Raw genomic sequence first — 27,021 nt, 5'->3', positions numbered from 1 at the left:
GCATGACCATACACTTTCTAACATTGTATTTCATTTGCCACTTCTTTGCCCATTCCCCTAAACTATCTAAGTCTCTCTGCAGGCTGTCTGTTTCCTCAATACTACCCACTCCTCCACCTATCTTTGTATCACTGGCAAAGTTAGCCACAAATCTGTTAACCCTATAGTCCAAATCATTGACATACATCGTAAAAAGCAGTGGTCCCAACACCGACCACTGTGGAACTCCACTGGTAACCGGCAGCCATCCAGAATAGGATCCCTTTGTTCCCACTCTCTGTTTTCTGCCAATCAGCCAATGCTCCACCCATGCTAGTAACTTCCCTGTAACCCTATGGGCTCTTAACTCGCTAAGCAGCCTCATGTACGTCAAAGGCCTTCTGAAAATCCAAGTACACCATGTCTACTGCATCTCCTTTGTCTACCCTGCTTGTAATTTCCTCAAAAAATTGCAGTAGGTTAATCAGGCAGGAATTTTCTTTCAGAAAACCATGCTGGCTTTGGTCTATCTAATCATGATGCCTCCAGGACTCTGTAATCTCATCCCTAACAATCGATTCCAACAATTTCCCATTCACTGATGTCAGGCTAACAGGTCTATAGTTTCCTTTCTGCTGGCTCCTACCATTCTTAAATAGTGGAGTAACATTTGCGATTTTCCAGTCATCCGGTATAATGCCAGAATTCTATTGATTTCTCAAAGATCATTGTTAATGCCTCTGCAATCTCTCCAGCTATTTCATTCAGAACCCGAGGATGCATTCCATCAGGTCTAGGAGATTTATCCACCCTCAGACCATTAAGTTTCCTGAGCACCTTCTCAGTCGTAATTTTCACTGCACATACGTCACTTCCCTGACACTCTTGAATGTCCGGTATACTGCAGACATCTTCCACAGTGAAGACTGATGCAAAATACACATTCAGTTCCTCTGCCATCTCTGCATCTCTCATTACAATATCTCCAGCATCGTTTTCTATTGGTCCTATATCTACACTCAACTCTCTTTTACCCTTTATATACTTAAAAAACCTTGGTATCTTCTTTGATATTAGTTACCAGCTTCCTTTCATAATTCATCTTTTCCTTCCTGATAGCCTTCTTTGTTTCTTCCGCGAGTTTTTAAAAGCTTCCCAATCTCTATCTTTGGCTTTGGCTTTGGCTTCCTTGTATTCCTTGTATGCCCTGTCTTTTGCTTTTACTTCGGCTCTGACTTCACTTGTCAGCCATGGTAGTGTCCTTCCATTTGAAAATTTCTTCTTATTTGGAATATATCTGTCTTACGCTTCCCTCATTTTTCGCAGAAACTCCAGCCATTGCTGCTCTGCTGACTTTCCTGCTATTGTCACTTTCCTTCTCATGCCATTGTAATTTCCTTTATTCCACTGAAACACTGCCACGTTGGAATTTGGTTTCTCCATTCTCAAATTTCAATATGAAATTGATCATATTGTGATCACTGTTCCACAAGGGTTCCTTAACCTTAAGCTCTTATCAGCTCCGGATCATTGCACAACAGCCGATCCCCCGGTGAGCTCAACCACAAGCTGTTCTAAAAAGCCATTCCTTAGATATTCTACAAATTTTCTCTCTTGAGGTCCAGTACTGGTCTGGTTTCCCCAATCCACTTTCATGTTAAAATCCCCAACGATTATCATGACATTGCCCTTCTGACACGCCTTTTCCATCTCCTGCTGTAATTAGTAACCCACATCCCTGGCTGCTGTTTGGAGGCCTGTATACAACTGCCATTAGGGTCCTTTTACCCTTGTCATTTCTTAACTCAATCCATAGAGACTCTGCACCTTCCAATCCTATGTCATACCTTTCTGATGATTTAATATTATATCTTATACACAGAGCCACACCACTCCCTCTGCCTACTATCTTTTTGATACACCATATGTCCTTGGACGTTCAGCTCCCAATGGCAGCCATCCTTCGGTCAAGTTTCAGAGATGACCACAACATCATACTTGTCAATCTGTAGCTGAATTTCAAGATTATCCATTTTATTTCTTATGCTGCGTGCATTCAAGTATAACACTTTCAGTCCAGTATTTGTTGCTTTCTGTTTTAACTGCACCACGCCTCTATTGCCCTGTAACTCATCCCAAAGGCTGTGATTATGCCTCATCTCTTGTCTGTCCTTTCTATCATTTCTGTTGACACTAACTTTGATTTATTTCTGTTTTCCCCTTCCTCAGCCCTATCACTCTGGTTCCCATCCCCCTGCCAAAACTCTCCCTAACATACATAAGGACTTTATTCCTTGGAACATGAAAGTTTGAGAGGAGATTTGATAGAGTTATACAAAATTATGAGTGGTATAGATAGAGTAAATCCAAGCAGGCTTTTCCCCCAGGGGTTGAGGGGGGGGGGGGACTACAACCAGAGGTCATGGGTTAAGGGTGAAAGGTGAGAAATTTAAGGAGAACATGAGGAGAGACTTCTTCACTCAGAGGGTCACGAGAGTGTTGAATGAGCTGCCCGCACAAGTGGTGCATGCAAGCTCGAGTTAAACATTTAAGAAAGTCTGGATAGGGACATGGGTTTAGGGGTATGGAGGGTGTGGTCCTGTTGCAGGTTGATGGGAGAAGGCAGTTTAAATGGTCAGGCACAGACTAGATGGGCCTGCTTCTGTGCTGTGCTTTTCTATGACTCTACAGGTTGCACTTTTATTGTCATATGTACCCAGGTAGAATGATAAACTTTAATTTGCATTCCATCCATATAGATAATTTCATTGCATCGGTACATTAAGGTAGCACAAGGGAAAATTGTTACAGTTACAGAGAAAGGGTAGGCAGACAGTAAGGCTCAAAATCATAACAAGGTAGATTGTGTGGTCAAGTCTATCTTATTGTGTCAGGATACCATGCAATAATCTTACAACAATGTGCCTGGTGGATGGTGTGTTGGCCTTCATTAGTTGGGGGATTGAGTTAAGAGCTGTGTGGTAATGTTGCAGCTCACCACTCAGTGGCCAGCTCGTTAGGTACCTCCTATACCTGCCGATGAGTGTATGACTGTGACCCTCTGCTCCTGGTACACCTCCACTTCAAGGATCAGTATGTCGTGCTGTCAGAGATGCTCTTCTGCACGCCACTATTGTAACCTCTGGTTATTTGAGTTACTGTTGCCATCCTGTCAGCTTGAACCAGTAAGGCCGCTCTGTGTGGGATCTTCATTATCTTCATGCTCCCTTCTTCATTGACATGGCATTTTCACCCACAGATCTGCTGCTCACTGGATGTTTTTTTTTGTCTTTTGCACCATTCTCTGTGAGGTCCATGAAAGCCCCAGGAGATCAGCAGTTTCTGAGATATTCAAACCACCCCTTCTGCCACTAACAATCATTCCATGGCCAATGCTCCTTAGGTCATATTTCAATAGTTTTAATAGTTCCATTTAATATCAGAGAAATGTATACAATATACACCTTGCAATTTTTGTTCTTCACAGATATCCACAAAAGCAGAAGAGTGCCCCAAAGGCTGAGTGACAGCTAAAACTCTAAAGCCCCCCCACTTTGCCTCCCAACACACAACCAGCAGCAAAGCAATGACCCTCCTGCCCCTCCCACTTCCACAAAAAAGCATGAGCATCACCCACCCACCAAGCAAGCAATAGCAAAGCCACCAAAAAGACAACAACAACAAATCATTCACTTGACAATTCGATGTACCATTGGCTCTCTCGCTCTCCCCAATAAAGAGAAAAAGAGGTGCCCCCCCCTTTCACCGCGAGAGAGGAGACATAAAACAATTTGTTGTTTTGCGATGATAAAGTTTGCTGCGTCACTTTCTTTTCCTGGGTTCTTCGACCCAAGGATTGGCAACATAGTCTCCTGCACCAGTGAGAGAGAGAGAGCATAATTCGCCAAGTACAGGGCATCCGACAGCTGATCTGCTGCTCCCAATGTTCCATTTTCTCCTGCAGCCAGGCAGGTGGTACTGGCATAGAATCAGCCCATCCACAGGGCCGCGAGACCTTGGAACTCTGAAGGCGCGTCCTTGGGATTTCAAAAAGCAGCCAATTGTGAGCCCCCAGGAGTGGACCCCACACCGCGAAGAATCGAAGTCTGATTGTAACTCCAGGCCAGGGTCTCTGACAGAACCCCGTCCATCCTGAAAATGATTGAGACGTCAAAGGCAGAAATTAAGCTGTTCCTGCAGATGGGCTCAAAGGAGTCACTGCTGAGTGCCATGGTAACTCCACCCCACGCACTTTTTATCCAAATCTCATCCCAATTCTATTGTTTGGTCTGAGTAACAACCGACCATGTCAGCATGCTTTAACACATTGAGTTGTTGCCACATGTTTGTTTCATTAGGTATTTGCATAAATGTGCAGAAGTATCTAATAAAGTGGCCACTGAGAGTCTAAAACTCTAGTTAAGCCACACTTGGAGTATTGTTTTCAGTTCAAATTACCTCATTATAGAAAGGACGAAGAAGATTTAGAGAGGGTGTAGAGGAGATTTACCAGGACGGTACCTGGAACACAGGGCATGTCTTATGAGGAAAGGTTCAGCAAGCTAGGGCTTTTCTCCTTTGAGGTTAAAAGTCTGATGCAACATACGGGCCGAAGGGTCTGTATTGTTCTATGTTGTTAAAACAAATGTTTTCCACAGAGAGTGGAAGGGGTCTGAAGTGCATTGCCAGCAGTGTGATAGAGGAAGGTCTGAAGGGAATATTTACGAATATGTAGACAGGCTCATGAGCTGACAGTGAATGGAGGGGGAAAGGCCATATGTAGGCCGACGGGATTAATTTTAATCAGCATCATGATCAATGCAGACCTTGTACGGTGAAGGTCCTATTCTTGTACTATTTTATGTTTTATATTCTATTTTCTGTGTTCTGAATTTCTGCAGACTAGTACAGGCTCAGTGGGCTGACTGGCTCCTATGGTGTCAGAATTATTAAAGCCTGTCGCTGTCTGAATTTCTTGGATCACTTGCTACAACATGTTGGAGATTAATTTCCATTTCCAGACAATCTGGGGAAATTGTTGGAAGGCTGTCATCCCTAAAGCCAATGGATTATCAGATTTTCTCTTCGCGTAATTGCAACCCTCCTCTCCTCTTCGTACAACAACTCAGCCCCTTGCACCCTGTCTGAACTCGGAGGTGGACTTTACAGGAAGAGTAAAGTTTAAGAGCAGTGTTTTGATCTCTGTTCCCAGGCAGCTCAGCTGTCAGGTCGAATGAGGATCTCTCATGATCAGTTGCAGTGGAAGCGCGAGGGGCACGAAGGGTGAAATTGATCAAGGTAGCTGGGGAATTACAGTGTTTATCATGCTAGTCCAAATGCTGAATTGTAGAGGGCATGCATTCAAGATGAGAGGGGCTACGTTTCAGGGAAATGTGCAGGGCAAGCTTCTTCTACACAGAGAGTGGTGGGTGCCTGGAATGCAGTGCCAGAGGTCCTGATGGGCCAAGTACAATAGGGGTGTTCAACAGGCTGTTAGATAGGCAAATGAATGTGCAGAGAATGGACATATATCGGCATCGTACAGGCAGAAGGGATTGGTTTAGTTAGACAATTAATTACTAATTTATTTCATTCAACACAGCATCGTGGGGCCTGTTCCTGTGCTGAATTGTTGTATGTTCTGTGTACTGTGTCCTTTCACACAGGACCAGGAGACACTGTAAATGTATTAGTTTTTGGCTTTTTGGCTTATTGTGAGCCCAACAATTTGTGCAAAAGCTTAAAGTGTGTGTGTGTGTCTCTCTCTCTCTCTCTCTCTCTCTCTCTCTCAGTGAACCTTCTCACCACCACCCTCTGTTCCTCCTTACACTGGCCATCTCACCTCTCCACTCTCAGTCCTTTTGCAGTGTTTCAGCCCAATGCGTTACCAGTTCTCTTCATCTCAGATGCTGCTCGACCCACTGAGTTCCTCCAGCAGATTGTGCGCTGCTCCAGGTCCCGGTGTCTGCCTTCTCTTGTGTCTCCACTCCCATTGGCCTCGAGCTGTGCAGTTGGTCTCAGGTTAAGTACAACCAGAGTCAGAATCTTTCAGTACAGAAACAGGCCCTTCAGTGCATGGGTAGCACAGACAAAGAGTCTGAACCCGGAACATTGATTTTCCCTTTTCCTCCAGAGATGCTGCTTGACCTGCCGAGTTCTCCTGGAATATTGTGCGTTTCTTCAGCCCAACATGCGCGTACCTATGACCTTTGTCCACCTTCACTCGTCACATTTCCCCATGTTAGGATCATATCCTTCCTCTGCCTTTCTTACTCAAGTGCCTGTCCTGTCCAAATACCTTCGCAGTGCTAAAGTGTATCTGATTCTCCACCTCCTCAAGGAGCAAGAACCAGGTGTCAACTGCGTTAAAAATCCTACCCCTAATACCTCTTCTTAAATCTCATGGAGTTATACAGCAAAGGTCCTTTGGCCCAACTCATCCATGCCAATCAAGATGTCTTCCTGTGTTGGTTCTATTCTGCTTGCATTTGGCCCCCTATTCCTTTAAATTTTCCTATTCATGAACCTGTCCAAATGTCTTTTGGAGACATAAAATACTGCAGATGGTGAAATATGGAGCTAAAAACAAACTGTTGAACAAACTCATTAGATCAGGCTGAATCTATGGGGGCAGGCGGTTGGTAAGGGTTAAGAACCTTCATCTGAACCAACTTTTAAAATGCCTCTCTGTAAAATTGTGCATGCCTCTACAACTTCTAGTGGCTGCTCATTCCATTGATCTTTTGTGTTGAAAACCCAACTCTCGGGTCCCCTTTACTGTAAATCTTTCCCCTTTCACCTTAAACCGATGCCCAATAATTTTAAGCTCCCCTCCCTCTCTATACAATTGGAATCCACTAGGTCACTGAAACAGGATGGTAAATCCCTTCATCACAGCAACAAGACAGATGTAAAACAGGTAAACACACAGCAGCAGATATGACACTACCCAATTACAGCCATAGAACAGCAAGTTACAACAGCAATCCTGAATATGTAAATTCACCTAAACAAATTATGAAATCATTATAATGAGCATGAGTATACTAGATCGGCAAAGTTAGCCAACAAATAATTAAACTTTTCCAAAGAGCACTGAGAGTCAAAATTGAAGAACATTCCTCCAAAAGCAGCATTCTTCAAAAAACAGAACATTAGCAAAATAAGATATTATCATCAGATTACAGCAAAAAATGGGTGAAACAATAACACGACTGCTGAAGGGCGCGAAGCAAACTTTTGACTTGTGAGGGGCTGCAGGCGACCGAAAGGGGAATGAATCGTGCACTCCTGGGGCCTGCATTGCTCCCTTGAGGTTACGGTGCCTCAAGTACAGTTTAAGATGTTTTGCACCTCAATATGGGTAGGCAGCAGGTCAGGGATCATGGTGCAGTGGGTAAAGTGAAAGGAGATGGAAAACAGAAGAAGGTGAATGGAACTGGAACGCTGCTGAATGTGGTAGTGAAAAAAAAAATCAATCAGGATCTTCCACAGCATTGCATTTAGTTTTGGTCACCCTGGCAAAAGAAAGATGGCAGATGCCATAAAGGTTTACTAGGATGTTTCCATGATTGAAAGAACTGGGATATAGGGAGACTGGGGCTTGCGACAGAAGAGACTGGTAAGAGGTGACCTTACAGTGGTGTATAAGATCGTGAGGGGCACAGGAGGGCTGAATGCACACAGTCTTTTTCCTGGGGTCAGAATCAAGAACCAGATGGAATAGATTTAAAGTAAGGGTGGGGGTGGGAAGAGGTTTAAAAAGGACCTGAGGGATAACTTCCTCATGCAGAGGGTGGTGAACATACGGAACAAAATGCATGAGAAAATGGTTGAGGCAGATACAGCAAAAGCATTGAAACAATACTTGGATAGGAAAGGTTTAGAGGGTAATGACTAGCTTAGATGGACATCTTGGTCTTTATGGATGAGTCAGGACAAAGGGCCTGTTTCCGTGCTATATGACTCAATGATTCCGTCAGGAAATTGGATAAAGGGGAATTTGCAGGAAAAAATTGAGGATTGAAGCAGATGGGACTGCCCCAGGAGGGGGCAGTGTGGACTCAGATGGCTGCATGCCCTCCTCCACTCTGCAACAGTACAATGATTCTATTACCTGATTCATTGGTAGGAGGAAACACCAGAGAATAGGCCCGTAGGCCTTAACCAGAAAAGCTGCTATTCTGCAGTGGGACCGTGACAAAGCAGAGAGTATTGCTGACTCACAGCTCTGGCAGCCTGGGTTCAGTACCAACCTTGGACACTGTGTGTACACATATTCCCATTACCCCAGTGTATATATGAGTGGCATAACATGTGGGGAGTTAATGGGAATGAGGGGAGAGTCAAATAGGATTGGTGGAAGTGGGTGGTGCCAGTGAACTATGTGACCAGGGGCGACATCCTTCAGATTATTCATGAAACTACTTCTTCTCTTCTTTAACATCTTATTTTTCATTTAAGTGTGGTTCTGCTCCTGTTATAGCCTGTGATCTACACTTTGGAGGTGTGTTTTTGGGCCAATTGTGCGACCTAGTGTTCTGCTGTCTCTGAGGGTGTTTGGAGAGGTGTTGGGAGAAGTGTGCGGCTTTGATGCCAGGAAGCCCAGAGAAGAGGGCATGAGCCCACGATCGACTCCGTTTCTCACTGACCTCAATGATTAGAGTGTCGAGGAAGATTGGAATCACTGAGGCAAGAGCGAAAGGCAAGCTGTGTTCAGCGCCGTTTACCAGCATCTTGCTCACTGCTGCCTGAGGAAGGAGTCTGCGTGCCACGGTCTTTCGCTCCCTGCTCCCGGAGGAAGGTCCCTGTATTCAAATGGTCTCTCTTCCTCTCCCTTGATGCTGTTGGAGGACGAAGGGTTTAACTGATGCGGTTTGTAGATCATGTGTTTCTGGTTTCTGGTCTCTCCTTTCTCCCGTTGCTACGTTGTGCCATTTTGACTGGGGTGGCCTGCAGATAACAACACAGACAACACCAGATTGGAAAGAACTGAACTGAATATGGCTGGGCTCTTGGTGTTTTATATTCTGTGTTTTCTGCTTGTTTTTTTGCCACTTGTGTGATTTGTTCTTTTTTTGTGAGTTGGGAGGAGTGGTTGGATGCATTTAGTTGAATGAGTTCCATGTTTTTTCTTTGTCTCTTGGCTGTCTGTGGGAAGATGACCCTTAGGATCATACACTGCATACATACTTTGATAATAAATGGATTTGAATAGGTCACTGATGGTTGGCCCACACTCAATGGCTGAAACTTCCGAGTCTATGATGATTCAAGATTGTACAGGTACATCACCCTCAGCTGGAGAGACTAAAGCCTTCAGATTTCAGGTTTCAGACATGGTCCACCAGAGACTGAAACATCTGTAGTAATCCCTGTAATCAAGGAAAGTGAGGGATAAGGTAACACCCAAGTGCTGGAGGAACTCAGCAAGTTTGGCAGCATCTACAAACGGAAATGTTTCAGGCCAGGACTGGAAAGGAAGGCATGTTGACTTGCTGGTTTTCTCAAGCATTCAGTGTGTGTTTCTCCACATTTCCAGCATCAGCAGGATCTCTCGTGTTCCTGAAGGATAAGGTGACCGAATGAGAACATGAATAGCTGATGGCATCTTACAGCTTTATGAATCTATGATTCTGACTCCTGCATGGATCGTGGTATTCAGTCTGTCCATCACACAGATGTTCCCTTGGCCCGGTCTTGTTTCTATGTCTCGCCAAATCCTGTCCTCCTGTTCTAATTCTTAGGACAGGTGTTGATGTCAACCAACCTATCTGTGTTAAAGCCACAGCCATGGCTGGCCATTTGTGTGGAATAATTGATATAGAAGGAGACAGCATAGACACAGTCCCTATGATCCAGCATGTCCACGCTAACCATTATACACCCATCTGCACTGTTCCTCCCCCTTGGCACTTGGACTGTAGCATTCAATGTCTTGAACATTCAAGGGTGCTTCTAAATACTCGTGAGAGTCAAAGTGTTAAATGTAGTTCATTCAATACAACAATGAACAAAAGAAGGGTGGGGCCCTGGCTCTGATTACCCACATTGTTGAAAGCACTTGGCAGCAGATGGAAAGCAATGCTCAGCTGTTGTTAGAACAACCAAAGAAAGCCTCTCTATTTCTCAATCCGTGTATGTCCAAGAGGAAAAAGTAATGAGATTCTGACTGAGAGCAACTTGTCAAATTAACACTTGCAAGTTGGGCCAGAGAACTGTCATGAAGGTCTGCTTTACCACAGTTAAATATAATTAAGGAAGACAAGGTCACATTACAACACACCCTCCTCCAGCTGAAGGGACAAGGAAGTCAATTGCTCTGAAATCCCCATTTGACTACGTGCGATGTGTCCCAATAAAACTCCCAAGGCCAGCGGAGAGAATATCCCAGTTGCCAAAACACCCAAAGAAACTCAATGAGAGAAAACATTAATCCATTAACAAACAATAAACTTCCTTTACAAACATTAATTGCTTGACAGTCTTTGATTATGAATAGTTTTTCATAAATTCTATTTATTTTCCTATAAATGTCTACAAGGATGTGTAACTCAAGGTAGTATACGGTGATATATATGTAAGTACTTTGATAATAAATTTACTTTGATTTTGACCAACACAGCTACAGATTGCCTGCAGTTTCTCATCCATGTTATGCTAACAACGTCTCCAAAAGCAGCAGTCTCCTCACACCAAGATGTAAGGACGTCAGGTGAAGGAGAACACTGCCATTTACAAATTCCCTTCCAAGCCACACACCATACTAACTTGGTATGTATCACCGGCAGTTGATCATCACTATCTGCATCTCAGAACTCCCTTCCCAAGCAGCATTGTGGGAGCACCTGACAAAAAGAACCGTAGTGGCTCAAGAGAGTGTTTCACCCTCATCTTTGCTAGGGAAGTTAGGGTGGGGTGGGTAATAAATGGGACATTGTAGAGATAAAGGCACATTCTGTTACTTTTCCTTCTGCCTGGACTCACTGAGATTTCTTCAACTTCTCCTTTTGAACTTTGTCCACCAATAACACTCGGTGTCAGTGGAAGGAGATAATCTGGATATTAAGTGAAACAATCAGCAGCCCCTCGACTCCCTTCTGTAGCAGATACACATCTGATGAGTCATAGATCTGTGCGGCACAGAACTTGAAGGGTAACGTAATTGAGAGAAATGTTATAATACACAACCACTGATATTGAGTTGGGGTTTCTCTTCAAGAGACTGGTCTGACATTATTACGTGAAGGGTTTTAATGTGCTTTTGTGTGTAGATTTTGGAGTTCAATAAAATACGTTATGGGTTTCATTAAGCATAAAACACCTCACTTCATTTTATTTGCGAAAACCTACATTGGTAACCCCGATGCTTTGGGACAATTCCAGAGCTATTGAACATGTTGGCCAATGCAGTCGCTTTGAAACTGCTGGAGTTTTGGAAGCGAAATACAGTTGGCTTGGTTTTAACAAGCTGAGGTTCAATTCACTCCCTGAGAAATCACCACTGACAATGCCAAATTCTACTATACAGTAGCGTCACACAGCAGTTTCACAGCTACCTGAGTGGTGAACCTTCTTGAACACCCACCTGAGCACAATAAACATTGATTGCTGAAAACTCACCTATCACAGACTTTCAGACTATCGGAGTCTGAGCACGACAAACAGTTGCTCTCCTTGCCCGGCATTGGCAATGCTAAACTTTGGAGGTAATTGACCTCATGCCATCTCTCCTGGCAAATCACCATCCTTGCTTAATCTTTTCCTTTCCAATATTTTTTATTAATTTACATATAAGAATACAGAGTACAAAAAAAATCAATATATTATGCTAAATCGCATATAAAGACTCCCTACCCTATATTCATACAGATTAATTAATTCATAACATTGAAATATAGTAATTTTATTATATAAATAATTCTAACCCACTACCAAGACCAAACTTGATTAGTAAAGAAAAAAAAGGAAAAAAATATTAGTCATCATCTGTGCTTTAACAGCAAATCAAAGGTTTTGAAAATAATTCAAAAAAGGTCCCCACAATGTTTGAAAGTCTTGGCTAGATTCAGAGATTGAACATCGAATCTTCTCTAAATTTAAACATGACATCACATCATGTAACCATTAGGCGTGAGTGGGGGGGGGGGGCGCATCTTTCCACTTAAGCAAGAGCGTTCTTCTGGCCGTAAGAGAAATAAAAGCCAAAATGTGCAAGTCAGATGACTCCAAAATAATATCCTTTCATCCAACAATACCAAATAAAGCAGTCAAAGGATTAGGCTAAAATTTACTTTGAAAAGTATCGAGAAATTTTGAAGTACTTCTTTCCAATATTTTCCAAGACACAGACATGTCCAAGACATATGAATGAGTGAAGCATCTCCATTATTACATTTATCACAATATGGAGATATATCTAAATAAAAATGAGACAACTTATCCTTGGTCATACGGGCCCTATGGAACACTTTAAATTGTAGGAGAGAGTGGCGGGCACATAGCAATGAGGTGCATTTCTTAAAAGTCCTGATAAAAATCTACTAGATGTAATTTTTAATTTGAAACCTTTTTATAATGGATCTATATCTAATATTTATAATATGCTGTTGGGAATGAGAAGTTTTCCTTTCAATGAAATTAAAAGTCTTTGGGAACAAGATTTACAGACTTCAATTTCTGAGGAAACTTGGAATCAAATTTTTTAATTGGTTAACACTTCATTGTTTAATTTTTTAAAAGAGCTTTTCATTCAGCAAGTGCCTGATCAAGTTCGAATAGCACTTGCTAATGCACCCATGTTTGACTATAGGGAGCTTGCTAAAATGGCTGATAGACTACACTCAGCTAGACAGTGACGCATCATTCCTCCTCCTTTTCTCCTTTTCTCCTCCTCTGTTCCTCCCTACCTCAGTAAGCCCAATCAGCAAAGCTGCTAACATAAGGATGTTTGTGTCTGAGAAACAGACAATACCAGGTCTATGCTTTTACCACGCTCGCTTTGGTAGGAACTCTAGGAGGTGCCAACTGCCTTGCTGCCACTACATCGGGACATCAGAGGGTGGTGAACACAATGTGTTCCAGCTGCCAGGGTCACCCACTGTACATTACGGGCACCCTTTCAGGGTGACACTTCCTTTGTCCTGCTGGCATCGTTCATTGATGAGAAGCAGGTAAAGAGTGATGAAGCCTCACTAAAGGCCGCCAACAGCAGCAAGATCCAGACCTACGGGACATGACCGGTGATGCTCTGCTTCAGTGGTCGAAGCTATATGTGGGACTTTGTCCTGGCTAAAGCGGCTTGGCCTCCACACAGTGCCATTTTCTTGTGTGCCCAAAGACTCTCAGTCAATCTTAAGAACTGCCGGCTTGTGGATGTCAAGGACTTTGGGTCGTTACCCTGCTCCCCCAGTGAATTCCCCACAATGACTCTGTCAACCACATACATCACTACATGTGAGTTTACTTGACAACTGGGTGAATTCCCAGACCTCACCAAGCTCACATTCTTCACCAGCGTCACCAGACATGGGGTCTGTCACACAAATGGCCTGTCAGTCCATGCTCGCGCACGTAGACTGGACCCAGAAAAGCTGGCAACCTTAAGGGTTTGTCAGCATGGAAAGACTTGCCATTGTATGCCGGTCAAATAGCCCCTGGGCTTCACCCCTCCATATGGTCCCTAAGTCCAATGGTAGCTGCCTCACATATGGCGGTTACCAAAGCTTTAGCATGGTCACCACCCCCGATTGTTACTCGGTCCCACACGGTCAAAACTTTTCAGCACGTTTAGCCAGAAAGTTAATCTTTTTCCAGAGTTGATCTGGTTAGGGGTTACCATCAGGTGTGCTTGGGGGAGGTTCCCAAAACAGCTGTGATTACCCCGTTTGGTCTTTTTGAGTTTCTACACAGGATGTTTGGACTGAAAAATGTAGCACAGACTTTCCAGCGGCTGACGGACTCTGTATTAAAAGAGTTCGATTTTCTTTTTGTTTACCTGGATGACATACTTGTCACCGGTGCATCCAAATCTGAACATGTGTCTCATTCCGCACACTTTTCCAGTGTGTAAGCAACATGGGTTGATTATTAACCCTGCTAAATGCCAATTTGGGTTGTCAACCATTGACCTTCTCAGCCATCACATCGATACAGAAAGTGCAAAACTCCTCCCATCAAAGGTAGCCGCTATTATGGATTTCCCACCGCCCCACACTACTAAAAACCTACAGGAGTTTCTGGCGTGGTGACTGTCATATGGATCATGCCACAGACTGGAAACAGGCAGTTTTCGACTCTATCCATGGCCTCTTGCATCTGGGCTGGAAGGCCTCACAGAAAATGGTTGCACTAAAACTTATATACAATATAGAATATATTGATGCTGCCTGGCCTGCTGCGTTCCACCAGCATTAAGCCGAGACTGTCTGGCAAAGTACTCTGGATGAGTTGAGTAACCTAATTCAGCTCGTATATCATATGTTACAGGGATAAGAGTTCAACGCAGGCAAATGGTAGCCCGGACATGCAACCAGGTCAGCCCAAGGGCCTGTTGTTGTGCTGAATAACTCATGACTGTATGACTTAGAAACATTTGGCAACGTGAGTGCAGATCTCTCCTCTTTTCTCTCACTTTGCAAGCAGCTTCCTCTCGAATGTTTGAGACAGAAGGCTACAGACTGGAAATATTAACACTGTTCCTCCCTCTACAGATGGTACATAACCTTCAATTGCTGTTTTTATTTCAGATATCTGCTTTGCATTTATCTCGGTAATTTATTCTCCTTTGAGGGAGCTAAGCTTCCTTGGCAATCACGTGGCTTGACGTTCTTCGGAAACGCATAACTCCAGATTTACAGCACATTCTCTTCCCTTCCTTGACAGGACCGTGTTTGTACAAGTGCATCATCATTCAGACTTCAAAGCGACCCTGTGTACAGTTCAGCCAGGAAACAGGGGAGCTCTAAGATTCTCTCACAGAGTGGCTCTTCTTCAAAATATCAAAGTCATAGAGCAACACACCACTGAAACAAACCCTTTGGCCCAAATCATCCATGCCCATCAAGTTGTCTACTTCATCTAGGCTCACTTACCTTCATCTGACCTGTATTCCTCTAGATCTTTCTTTGTCATATACTTGTGTAAATGTCTTTAAAATGTCATTAAACCCACCTCTACCACTTCTGGTAGCTATTTCCACAAACCCACATCTGTGTGCAAAAAACATGCTCCAAGGAGCCCCTTTTAATCTTTCTCTTCCCATCTTAAACCTATGCCTTTACTTGTAGACTCCCCTACCCTGGAAAAGAGACAGTGACTAGCCTCCTTATCTACGCCCCTCATGATTTTACGGACTAAAGCATGGTCACACCTCAGCCTCCTGCACTTCAAGGAAAAGAATCCCAGGCTGTGCTACTTTTCACATTACCTGCTAGTGATCTGGATGATGAGCTGATAGCTCTGTGACCAAGTTTGCGGAGGATACAAAGGTAGGTGGGGGGCAGGTAGCGTGAGAAAGCAGGAAGTCTGCAGAAGGACTTCGACAAATTGGGGGAATGGGCAAAGAAGTTGCAGATGGAATACAGTGCAGACAAGTGTACGGTCTTGCACTTTGATAGAAGGAGTGAAGGAATAGACTTTTTTCTAAACAGTGGGTGCATTCAGAAATCAGAGGTGCAAGGGGACTGAGTGGAGGATTCCCAAATGGTTAACTTGCAGGCTGAGTTGGTAGTAAGAGAGGCAAATGCATTGTTTCCATTCAATTCAAGATGACTGGAATATAAAAACAAGTATGCCGTGCTGAAGTTTTGTAAGGCATTGGTCAGACCACATTTGGTAGTATTGTGAACCAATTTGGACTCCATGTCTAAGAAAGGATGTGCTGGTATTGAAAACAGTCCAGAGGATATTTATGAGAATGATCCAGGGAAAGACAGGGCTAATGTATAGAGAGTGTTTGATGGCTCTGGGCCTGTACTCACTGCAGTTCAGAAGAATGAGGGGGGAAATCTCATTGAAAATATTGAAAGGTCCAGCTAGAGCCAACTTGGCAGGATGTTTCTTACAGGGAGGAGTCTATGATCAGAGGGCAAAGCCTCGGGAAAGAAGTACATCCCTTTAGAACAGAGATGAGAAAAAAATTCCTTAGCCAAGGCTGGTGAATCTGTGGAGTTCACTATCAACAGTCCACTGTGGAGGCCAAGTAATCTGGTATATTTAGGGCAGAGCTCGATAGATCTGTGATTAGTAAAGGTATCAAAGGCTGTGGGGTGAAGACAAGAAAATGGGTTTGAGAGGGAAAACAAATCAGACGTGACTGAAAGGCAGACCAGACTTATGGGTTAAATGGTCTAATTTTACTCCCATGTCTACAATCTTACAGTCTTCTCACTGAACTAGGCCTTTTGCCGCATCACATCCCCACTGACCTTTGCACCCATCTGTGCATTTTTCTTGCGTTACCATCGGCAATTCAAGTGCTTGTCCAAATGCCTCATAAATGTTGTGAGAGCCTCTGCCTCCACCACCTCCTCAGGTAATGTTCTCCAGATTCCAACCACCCTCTGGGTGAAAAAAATGGTAATTTGTTTTGTTATTGTCACCTTAGCGGGGTACGGTGAAAAACTTTGTTTTGCATCCCATCCGAACAGATCATTTCATCACATCAATACATTGGGGTAGTACGAGGGAAAAGAAAAATCAAATGCAAAATATTGCAAAGGAAGTGAAGTACAGGAAGACAAGGTGAAAGGTCATAGTGAGGTAGACTGAGAGAGGAAGATGCCATCTTATCATAATAGTGGACCATTCAATAGTCTTATATCAATGGGACAAAAGCTGTTCTTGAACCTAGTGGTACAGGATTTCAGGCTTTTGTATCTTCTACCCAATAGGGGGTAGTAAAAAAGAGAACATTCAGATACAAGAGAGACTCATTCACCTCCGCAACCATTTTCCACTACTTTGCCAATACAATCTCACCACTGGGCACATCTTCCCTTCCCTTCCCCACTCTGCTTTCCACAGGAATCACTCTCTCCTCAACTCCCTTGTCCGCTTGTTCCTCTCCATCGATCCTCCTCCAGGTATTTAACCCTGCAAATGGGCTGTGTCACACCTGCCCCTACACCTCCTCCCTCACCAGCATTCTTCCTACTCCCCTCTGTGCCCTCCTCCACCCCTTTTGTTTTCCTTTATTCTTCTCATCCATTCACCCCTTCTCTTTCTCCTAACATACCCTCACAAAGTACCATCGCCTACACTTTCATCCCTCTGGTTCCCCACCTTCCCTTTATTCCATGGTCTATTGTCCTCTCTTGTGGTATTACAACTTAGTCAACCCTTTGCCTCTTCCACCTATCACTTCATCATTCCTACTTCCCCTCCCACTACCTACCTAATTCTCCCCCTCACCTGGATTCCACTATCACCCACTAGTTTGTGCTCCTCCCCCTTGCCCCACCCTTTTACTCTGGCTCCTGTTCTCTTTCTGTCCGGTCCCAATGAAAGGTCTATGCCCAAAATGTTGACTTTTCATTTCTATTCATGAATGTTGGGATCCTCCAGCATTTTGTGTGTGTTGTTGAGAGAATGTTCAGGATGGATGGGGTGTAAGATTATTACTCAGGGCAGTGAGGAATGTGGGCAAGTCTGTGGAGAAGGGGACGAATCCCTCTCAGATCCCTCTCCTCAGAAGGTGTGAGTGAGCTGCTTTCTTGAACTACCACAGCCCTTCTGATGAATTTGATCCAAGGGTGCATGGGGGTGGGAAGTTCCAGGATCTTGTTCCAGCAACAATGAAGAAATAATGGCATTTTCCAAAGGTAGTTGTCTGTCTTGTTGGGGAAACTACAGATAGAGCACTTGGAGTCCTAGAACCATAGAACTATAGAACACTACAGCACAGTACAGGCCCTTCAGCCCTCCATATTGTGCCGACCCATATAATCCTTAAAAAATGTACTAAACCCACACTACCCCATAACCCTCCATTTTTCTTTCATCCATGTGCCTGTCCAAGAGGCTCTTAAATACCCCTAATGTTTTAGCCTCCACCACCATCCCTGGTAAGTCATTCCAGGCACTCACAACCCTCTGTGTAAAAAACTTACCCCTGATGTCTCCCCTAAACTTCCCTCCCTTAATTTTGTACATATGCCCTCTGGTGTTTGCTATTGGTGCCCTAGGAAACAGGTACTGACTATCCACCTTATCTATGCCTCTCATAATCTTGTAGACCTCTATCAAGTCCCCTCTCATTCTTCTATGCTCCAAAGAGAAAAGTCCCAGCTCTGCTAACCTTGCGTCATATGACTTGTTCTCCAAACCAGGCAACATCCTGGTAAATCTCCTCTGCACCCTCTCCATAGCTTCCACATCCTTCCTATAATGAGGTGACCAGTATTGAACACAATACTCTAAGTGCGGTCTCACCAGAGATTTGTAGAGTTTCAACATTACCTCTCTACTCTTGAACTCAATCCCCCAGTTAATGAAGCCTAGCATCCCATAGGCCTTCTTAACAACCCTATCAACCTGTTCAGTGACCTTGAGGGATGTATGGATTTGAATCCCAAGGGCCCTTTGTTCATCCACACTCTTAAGTAACTGACCATTAATCCTGTACTCAGTCTTTGTCCTTCCAGAATGCATCACCTCACACTTGTCCGGATTGATCTCCATCTGCTATTTTTCTGCCCAACTTTGCAGCGTGTCTATATCCTCTTGTTAACCTTCGACCACCTACAGCTCCATCCACAACTCCTCCAATCCTTGTTTTTGTTCTTCCAAGTCCTTGTACTTCTTTGAATTGGAGGTTGTGATTCCCCAACATCTCAGCCAAGCCAGCTTCCAGCAACTATAATCAGGCAGGAGATATAGAATCCTGAGGTTCCACATCACCAGGTTCTCAAACAGCTGCTTCCCTTCAACTATTTAGTTCTTGAACCAACCTGCAACAACCTTAGTCACTGACATTAGTATAACAACACCATGACCACATTGGGCTGTGCTTTGTTCTTTCCTGTAAAAATTACATATAATTTGTTTAATTTATATTTTTCCTGTGAATGGTGCTTCAAATATGCTATGATACTGATGCAAGTATGTTTGTCATTGCATCTGTGCATACATTTATTTGTGCATATCAACATTCTAAAGTTCAAAGTAAATGTACATACATATCACCCTCATATTCATTTTTCTCAGGTGCTCATAGTAAGTACAAGAAATACAATAGAATCAAAGAAAGACCATTCCCAACAGGACGAACAAACCACCAATGTGCAAAAGGCAACAAACTACAAATACAGAAAGAAAGAAAAAAAGAAATAAAAGATAGAAACAAACAAACAAGCAATCGATATCAAGAACATGAGATGAAGAATCCTTGAAAATGAGTCCATAGGCTGTGGAATCAGTTCAGTGATGGGTGAGTGAAGTTATTCCCTCTGGTTCAAGAGCCTGATGCTTGAGGTGTAATAGCATTTCCTGAACCTGGTGGTGTGGGTCCTGAGGCTCCTGTACCTTCTTCCTGTTGGCAGTAGCATGACCTGAATGGTGGGGTCCTTGATGATGTCTGCCGCTTTCCTGTGACAATTCTGCACGTAGATGTACTCGATAGAGTTGAGAGTTTTACCTGCGATGGGTTGGGCTGTGTCCAATACTTTTCGTAGGTTTTCCCATTCGTGGGCATTAAAGCAGGATGTAATGTGATCTCCATCACACATTTTAGATGTCATGCCAAATCTTTGCAACCTTCTAAGAAAATAGAGGCACTGCTGTGCTTTCCTTGTAATTGCACTTACGTGCTGGACCCGGGACAGGGCCTCTGAAACGGATAACGGCGAGGAATTTAAAGATGCTGACTCTCTCCGCCTCTGATCCCCAGTGAAGTTCTTTCGGTCTCATCCTCCTGAACTCAATAATTAGCTCTTTGGTCTTGCTGACATTGAGTAAGATGTTGTTGTTGTGGAACCACTCAGCCAGATTTTCAATTTCCCCCTATATGCTGATTTGTCACCACCTTAGTTTCAGTCAATGACAGTTGTGTCATCAGAATACTCGAATGACAAAAAACTCAACTTTAACTTTGAGTTGTGACTTTGATATTGCTGCAGGAGGAGCCAGGGTGAGTGACTGCACCATGTTTTGGACCCAGTCACTAACACTGATATCTTCTTACTTCCTCCATGACAAACCCCTCACCTCCTTCCCTTGTACTGCTAGAAACTTACAATTCTTATTTTTCCTTTTCAGACCTGATTTAAGGACTCAAACCAAAATGTGTAATCCCTCCTTTTGCCTCCAAGGAAGTTGCTGCACCCACTGAGATCGTCCAGCATTTTGATTTTTGTTTTTGGGGGTGGGGTGGGGGAGGAAAATAATGGGCACATGAGAATAGGAGCTAAAACAACAGGGGATGGAATGAGACTGATGGGACTGACCTGAGAGCCAGCATAAACAAGGTGGGCAAACAACCTCCTTCAATGACATGGGGAATATGAAATTGCAACAAACTAAAAATTTATTTTGGGGCCCATGGCTTCCTGAAAGATGGTAAAGCCAGGGCATGGCATGCTTGCTAGCATTGACTATCAGAGGTGGGAAGTCACGTTGTAGTTATATAAAACAAGAAAGTTTCGGAGAGGCTGCAGAAAAGGCTCACCAGAATGCTGCCTGCTTTAGGGCGATGAGCTATAAGAAAATGGTGGATAAACTTTGGCTGATCTCTCTGGAGGATAATAAAAGTTTATAAAATTATATGAGGCATAGATTTGAAAGGCAGTCAGAATCCTTCCTCAGGGTAGAAATATCAAGTACGAGGGCTAATTTTTAAGGTTAGAGGGTGTAACTTTAAAGTTGACTTCTGGGGCAAGTTTTTTGTTATCATGGTAGGTGTCAGAGGCAGCAGTTGAATTAGATATGATGGTGGAGTTTAAGAGGCTTTTAGACAGTCACATGAACATGCAGGATGGGGTGATAAAGATCATGTGCAAGTAGCTTTAGTTTCACTTATTACCATGGTCATCACAGACATCGTGGGCCGAATGACCTGTTTCAGTACTCTACTCTTCTATGTCAATTTTCTGTGAATCTCCACACAATTTAATGATAAAGCATATCACACAATGCTGCAATGCTGGCTTTGTTTTTACTAAGTGTTTAAATGGCATTTTTGATAAATTTACAATTGATAATCTTTTATTAATAAATCAGGAAATTGGGTTAGTGTAAGTAGTCAAGTCAATGAAACTGCCCGATCCACTAGATCTGAATAACTATGTTAAATACCTGTCTACTAGGAAACTTCAGAAGGTCATATTATGGAATAGTAGACAGATTTCAAGTAAATTATGTTCAAAGGCTTTTCAGATGTGAATCCCTAAAAAGGATGCTTCCTTTAACGAGCCTCTTTGAAGTCCAGCAATTAAATAGAATAAACTGAGTTTTGCCATGGTGATTAATACAAGATGAGGTGTAGCCAGCTTTGTGTGCTCAAAAGGTTCCAGTGCAATTGCATAAAATCACAGAAATGCAATTAGTGCAGGACTTTTATTGAAGAACGAAAGAAATTTGCTTTTGGATGAACTCATGCAATTTACACTGAATCATCAGAAAGGTAATGTGGAAATTTCAGGCCAGGTGATCTAATAAAAGGAGGTGACTATTGTCTGGGACCGTTGGAAATGACTGAATAGTAACATTGTACAATCAATGGCTATGTTTATTACTGTTTCTGTAAACCACCCCACCCAATATTAATGTGCTGGATTATCAGATACAATCTGGAGCTGAATTCCCAGAGGTGAAGAAGGAGTGCCTGCCCTTAATGCCAAGGCAATATTTGACTGAGTGTGGAATCAAAGAGCTCTGGTATCAGACAGAAAGCACTCCACTGGTTGGTGCATCTCAAGTACAAGGATGAACTTTGGGGGAAAATAACCTGTTGATGCTGGAAAAACAAAAAGTGCAGATGAAAGACAGATAACAATAAAATCAGTGAAGAGGGTTATCAAGGTTTCCAGAGATTCTTGATCAGATGGTTAAGAGGACCAAGAAATTATAATTTAATTTTGAGAAGTACAATCACCTGTCATTCTCCTACATTGTAGCCTCATCAGTGTCTTGTACAACAGCATCAAAACATTACAACTTCTATACTTAGTCCTGATTGATGAAGGACAGTGTACCAGACATCTTCTTCCCCACGTTGTCTACTTGTGATGGCACTGCCAAGGAACTATGTACTTGTACACTTATGTTTCTCTGTTCTACAACACACCCAAGCCATGTCATTCACCGTGGAGTCCTACCCTGGTTTGCCTTCTCAAAATTCAATACCTCATACTTACCTGATAATCATCTCCAATGACAATGATACCACCTACTTCCTGCAATAATGCCAAGCAATGGCATTTACAAGATGAAAAAGTCTGATGAAATTCCCTCTCTATTATTATCACTAAGCCTTCACCGAATCCTTATGCAACACCTTTAACCTGAAACCTAGCTGAACAAACCACATGCCTATGTGTGGGGTCTGTTGGTTATTTTTTTACTGAGATACAGCGCAGAACAGGCTCTTCCATTCCTCTGATCCAAGCTCACTCAGTGATCTCCCTATTTAACCGGAGCCAAATCACGGGACAATTTACCAACCAGCATGTTGTTGGACTGTGGGAGGAAACCCAAACAGCTGACAGGCAGCTGCAGGAACTGAACCCAAGTTGCCTGTACAGTAAAGCGTTGTGCTGACCACTGCACTCCCGGGCTGCCCTAAGATTTGCTTTAAGATTCTCACTATCTGATTTCCCCAGAGGTCTTCCGCTCAACATCGTCATCAGAAATCCTTCACTGCTTCCCCGAGCAAGTGCAGCCATGGAAATCTCGCCACCATCAGTGACAAGACAGACCACTCGACGGTCTCCATACCCTCATCCCTGAGGATCAAGGCCTCAGAGAGAGAGAAGGTTTTACCAAGGTGGGCTTAAAGTAAAAGAGTTCAAGGCTGAGGAGTCTGTGCTGCTTGCTTCGGGTGTAGAGAAGCTATGAAGCTGAGGCAGAGGGTGTGTTAAATGAGGTTTCCGATCTTGGCTGGCTCTGGAACAATCAAGGATAGCAGAAAAGTCAGAAAAGCTAAAGAGCTGGTCATTGAATTCAAAGGGGTGGTGCACAAGCTTCTGTTGAGAGCTTTAGATTCATAGCAGTGAGCATTACCAATATCCACGTGGTCAAAGTGCAATGGTGCCTCTGCTCCAACAGGAGGGCAAAAACAAAAATCAGTAATTAAATTTCTTTAGCCTCCTGAGAGATTAGAAACACTGTTTACCCCACTAGTTGTTATAAATGCACCACAAAAGCATCCTATTCAGATGCATCACAGTCTGGCATGGCTCTGCCTGAGACTGCAAGAGAGCTGTGGAATGTAGGAGACTGGGGGGGTTATCTAATTGAGGTATAAGATGATGAGGGGCATAGACCAGGTGAGGGCACATAGGCTTTTTTCCTTCCAGGAGATGCAGCTAAAAATCCAAGGGCAGAGAGTTGAGATCAAAGTCAAAAAATTTAAAAGGGACATCGGGGGTAGCTTCTTTGCTCAAAGGGGGTTTATATTTGGAATAGTGGTTGAAGTAGCAATGTTTAGAAGCCATCTAGGTAAGTATGTGGATAGAAGAGGTCAGAGGGCTGTACGTCAAATACAGACAAATGCAGGGAATAACTCACTGGGCCATACAGTCAGAATGGATTAGTAGGGCCGAATGGCCTGTTTCCAAGCAGTCTGAGTATGAGTGTATGCCACAGCAACAGCATCTACAAGGTGGTCTGCAACAGTTCACCAAGGTTTCATAGACACCATCTGCCACGTTTGTGACCCTTACCGGCTAAAAGGTCAAGGGTGGCAAAAGCATGCTGGTCAGCACCCTGGAAGCCACACACCATCCCGACTCAGAAGCACTTCACAGTTCCTCCACCGTCACTGGATTAAAATCCTGCAGCAATATTGTGGGTACATTAAGGATGGCAGTGGTTCAAGAAGGTGCTTCTCCAGGGATGGGCAATTACTGCTGGCCCAGCCTGAAAAGGCCCTGAACAAATAAAAAATCAGCCCACCACTCTTCATATATCAGTGTTGCCATCCCAACAACAGTCTAGAGAATATATAAACTGAAAATCATATTGACGAGTTTGCCAAAAGTAAACATCAAGCTGATTTACACTCACTTATGCTTTATGACCTCCTGAAAATGTGGCAGAATAAATCTATCAACTGTAAAGTGTCTCAAGAATGCTTAATTAATGTAGATATCTATTACAGAGATCATACATCAAAAGGAATTTAATTAACTATAAAATACGTTCCGATATCCTGAGTTTATAAAGGTGTTAAATAGCAAGCTCCTTCCTTCCATATTGGCCAATAGTTGCAATGATTGAATTTGTGTGCAAACGTGCTTGAATGAGTGTGTGTGTGTGTGTGTGGCATTGGCTCAGCATCTGAACGAATATTACTCATTCTCCCATTGTCGAGTTTGACACAAAACTCATTGTCTAAACGAACGTCAGCTTCCTGACTCACACGTTGATGCTTATAATTTTAGTGCATCTGTATGTCTACTACTCTGAGCACGTGTGTTGAAATGAATGTCAAGGAGGGGTGAGGTATTTGAACAGGTTTATCATTTTTGTCTTCCTGTCATCATAATTACATTTGGATTTGATCTGTAATCCTCTGATCCTACTCTGAAGGCACAGCAGATTTTTTTTACGATATGTGTGTTTGATATTATGTGGGCTGCACTGAATGTCGAGCATTGTGGAAATAATCCTAACAATGGGTGAAGTGCCTTGCTCTGTGCCTTTCCTGTAGATACTGGACATTTCCCCCCATAATTGTCACTCAGGGCAAGCACCCGTCTCAGTTTTCAAAGGGAGCAGGTGAAGAGGACACAGTGCTCGATGGTTTATCACAGGAGGAATAGCTTGTGTTAATATGACATCTTCCAGTTTTTCTGGTTTGGTGTTGGCTTATTATTGTAATATGTACCAAGATACAGTGAAAAGCTTGTCTTGCATACTGTTCAGACAGATCTGTAGATTGAGATGGAGCAAGATAAAACAATAACAATGTGGAAGACTCTTCTCCAAGCATCAGAAGGGAAGTGTTGAGGAGAACCGAGCACAAAAATACAGAGGCTATGCTTCAGATGTATAGGGCACTGAGAAGGTTCAGGTCTGGAACTAATGTTGGCTTCTTAGTTACTACAACACAGACTCAACCCATTAGGTTCATGCTGCCTCCTATTAGGTTCATTCCTTCTCCCATTAACCTCCACCCACTGGCAACTCAGCTTACAGTGGGGGCTATTTACAGCAGGCAACGAGCCAACCAGCATGCCTCTTGGAAATCAAAGCATCCAGGCAAACATTTTGCTTTCACAGGGAAACGTGCAAAAAACACAACACCAATGGTCAGGATCAAACTAGGCAATAAGGTAATACGTCATACAAACTGAATAGGGCCATTCAGCCCATCAGGTCAGCTCTGCCATTCAAACATGGCTGTATTTTCACCCCATTCTCACACCTTCTCCACAAAACCCTTGCCAACTGGAAATCTATCAATCTTTGCATCAGGTACACCCAACGACGTGACCTCCACAGGTTCACCACGAACTGGTCAGTTCTAAAGGGATGTCCCTTTATTCTGGGTCCTTGGGTCCTACTGGAAACACCCTCACCAGGCCAATATCCAGGCCTTTCAGTATCCTGTAGGCTTCAATAATATTCCTCCTCTGCGCCCCCTGCCCCCCATCCCGTCCTTCTGAACTTAACCCATATACAAACCCAGAGTCATAAAACGCTCCTCATACGAGAAGGATTTCATTTCTGGGATTGTTCAAGAAACTCGGGTCCCCAGAGCTGTGAGGTTTCAGCACTACAACACTTTAACACTTTATTTTAAGAGTGAGTGACTTCCTCTCCAGTGCCCCATACCCCTTTTATGATATGACAACAGAAACTGTACGTGGTAAGTGGTTTCCATTCAGAGACATTAATCCAAATCCCATGAGAGCAGTTAGGAAATTTAAAATTCATACAGTCATGAAGCATGGAAACAATCCCTCAGCCCAAGCGGACTATACTGACGATGATGCCCATTCAAGCAGGTCCCATTTGGCCACATTAAGCAAAAAGAGCTATCTTGTTCAGCTGCTCCCACTTGCCCACAGAACTAATCCTTCTGAACCTTTCCCACTACCTTTTTGAAAGTCATTATACTTGCCACAAAATCTTTGTCAGCCTGTTCCATGTGTGTACTACCCTCTGTGCAAAGAAGTTGCCCTCAGTTTATTTTTAAATCCCTCCTGTCTCACTTTAACTCCTTTGCCATCTAGTTCTCGATTCCCCAGGCCTGGGTAAAAAAAAATACTGAGTTAGGTGAGTTCTGAGTCTCCTATGCTGCTCGAGAAACCGTTCTACCTTGTTGAATCTCTCCCTGTAGCTCATTCCCTTGAGTCCTGGCAACACTCGTGTAACTCTTTTCTGCAGTCACTGGGAGCAGTCCAGAGGACTGGACTAATACGCGGAATGGGCTGTTTGTCTTCTGAAGAAAGGTTGAATAATCAAGGCTTGCATTGGTTGGGATTTGGAAGAGAAAGAGAGGACTTGAATGAAGCATATAGGGTTCCAAAGGGTTGGCAAAGTGGATGTGGAGGGTGGTTTCTCTTACAGTATTTGAGGTCATTTTTAAAAATAAAGGTTTACTCCTTCAAGGCAGAAATGGGTGAAAATGTTTCCTTCAGTGTATATTGAGCCCTTGGAATTCTTCCTCAAAGCTGGTGTGAACAGAGCCTTTGATTATTTTTAAGGCAGAAATCGAAATATTCTTCATAAACCAAGAAGTCTCTTTGTCCTTTCATGAATCTTAAAGTTTCAAGATAAAATCTATTCTGGGCCCTGGCTTTTGTAACTTCTGCCTGATGGGGAGAGAGGAGAAATGAGAACAGAGGTAGGAGGGGGCATTGACTTAGGTGGGCTGCT

The 27,021-nt window shown here is 43.4% G+C and overlaps 1 long non-coding RNA gene across 1 annotated transcript in view; it reads left to right on the top strand.

Moving 5' to 3' along the window:
- The window catches only part of LOC132401020 (uncharacterized), a 29,721-nt gene extending 5,480 nt beyond the window's left edge, over window positions 1-24,241 (top strand). Inside the window, exons 2-3 of the long non-coding RNA XR_009514452.1 lie at window positions 19,186-19,408; window positions 20,236-24,241. This is a non-coding gene — a long non-coding RNA (uncharacterized LOC132401020). The remainder of the gene's footprint in view (window positions 1-19,185; window positions 19,409-20,235) is intronic.
- The last annotated feature ends 2,780 nt before the right edge of the window (window positions 24,242-27,021 follow it).

This window comes from Hypanus sabinus, chromosome 10, assembly GCF_030144855.1.
Source record: "Hypanus sabinus isolate sHypSab1 chromosome 10, sHypSab1.hap1, whole genome shotgun sequence".
Lineage (NCBI taxonomy): Eukaryota > Metazoa > Chordata > Chondrichthyes > Myliobatiformes > Dasyatidae > Hypanus > Hypanus sabinus.
Note: the sequence above shows the minus strand (reverse complement) of the source record. Positions and strands in the feature narration are given on the sequence as shown.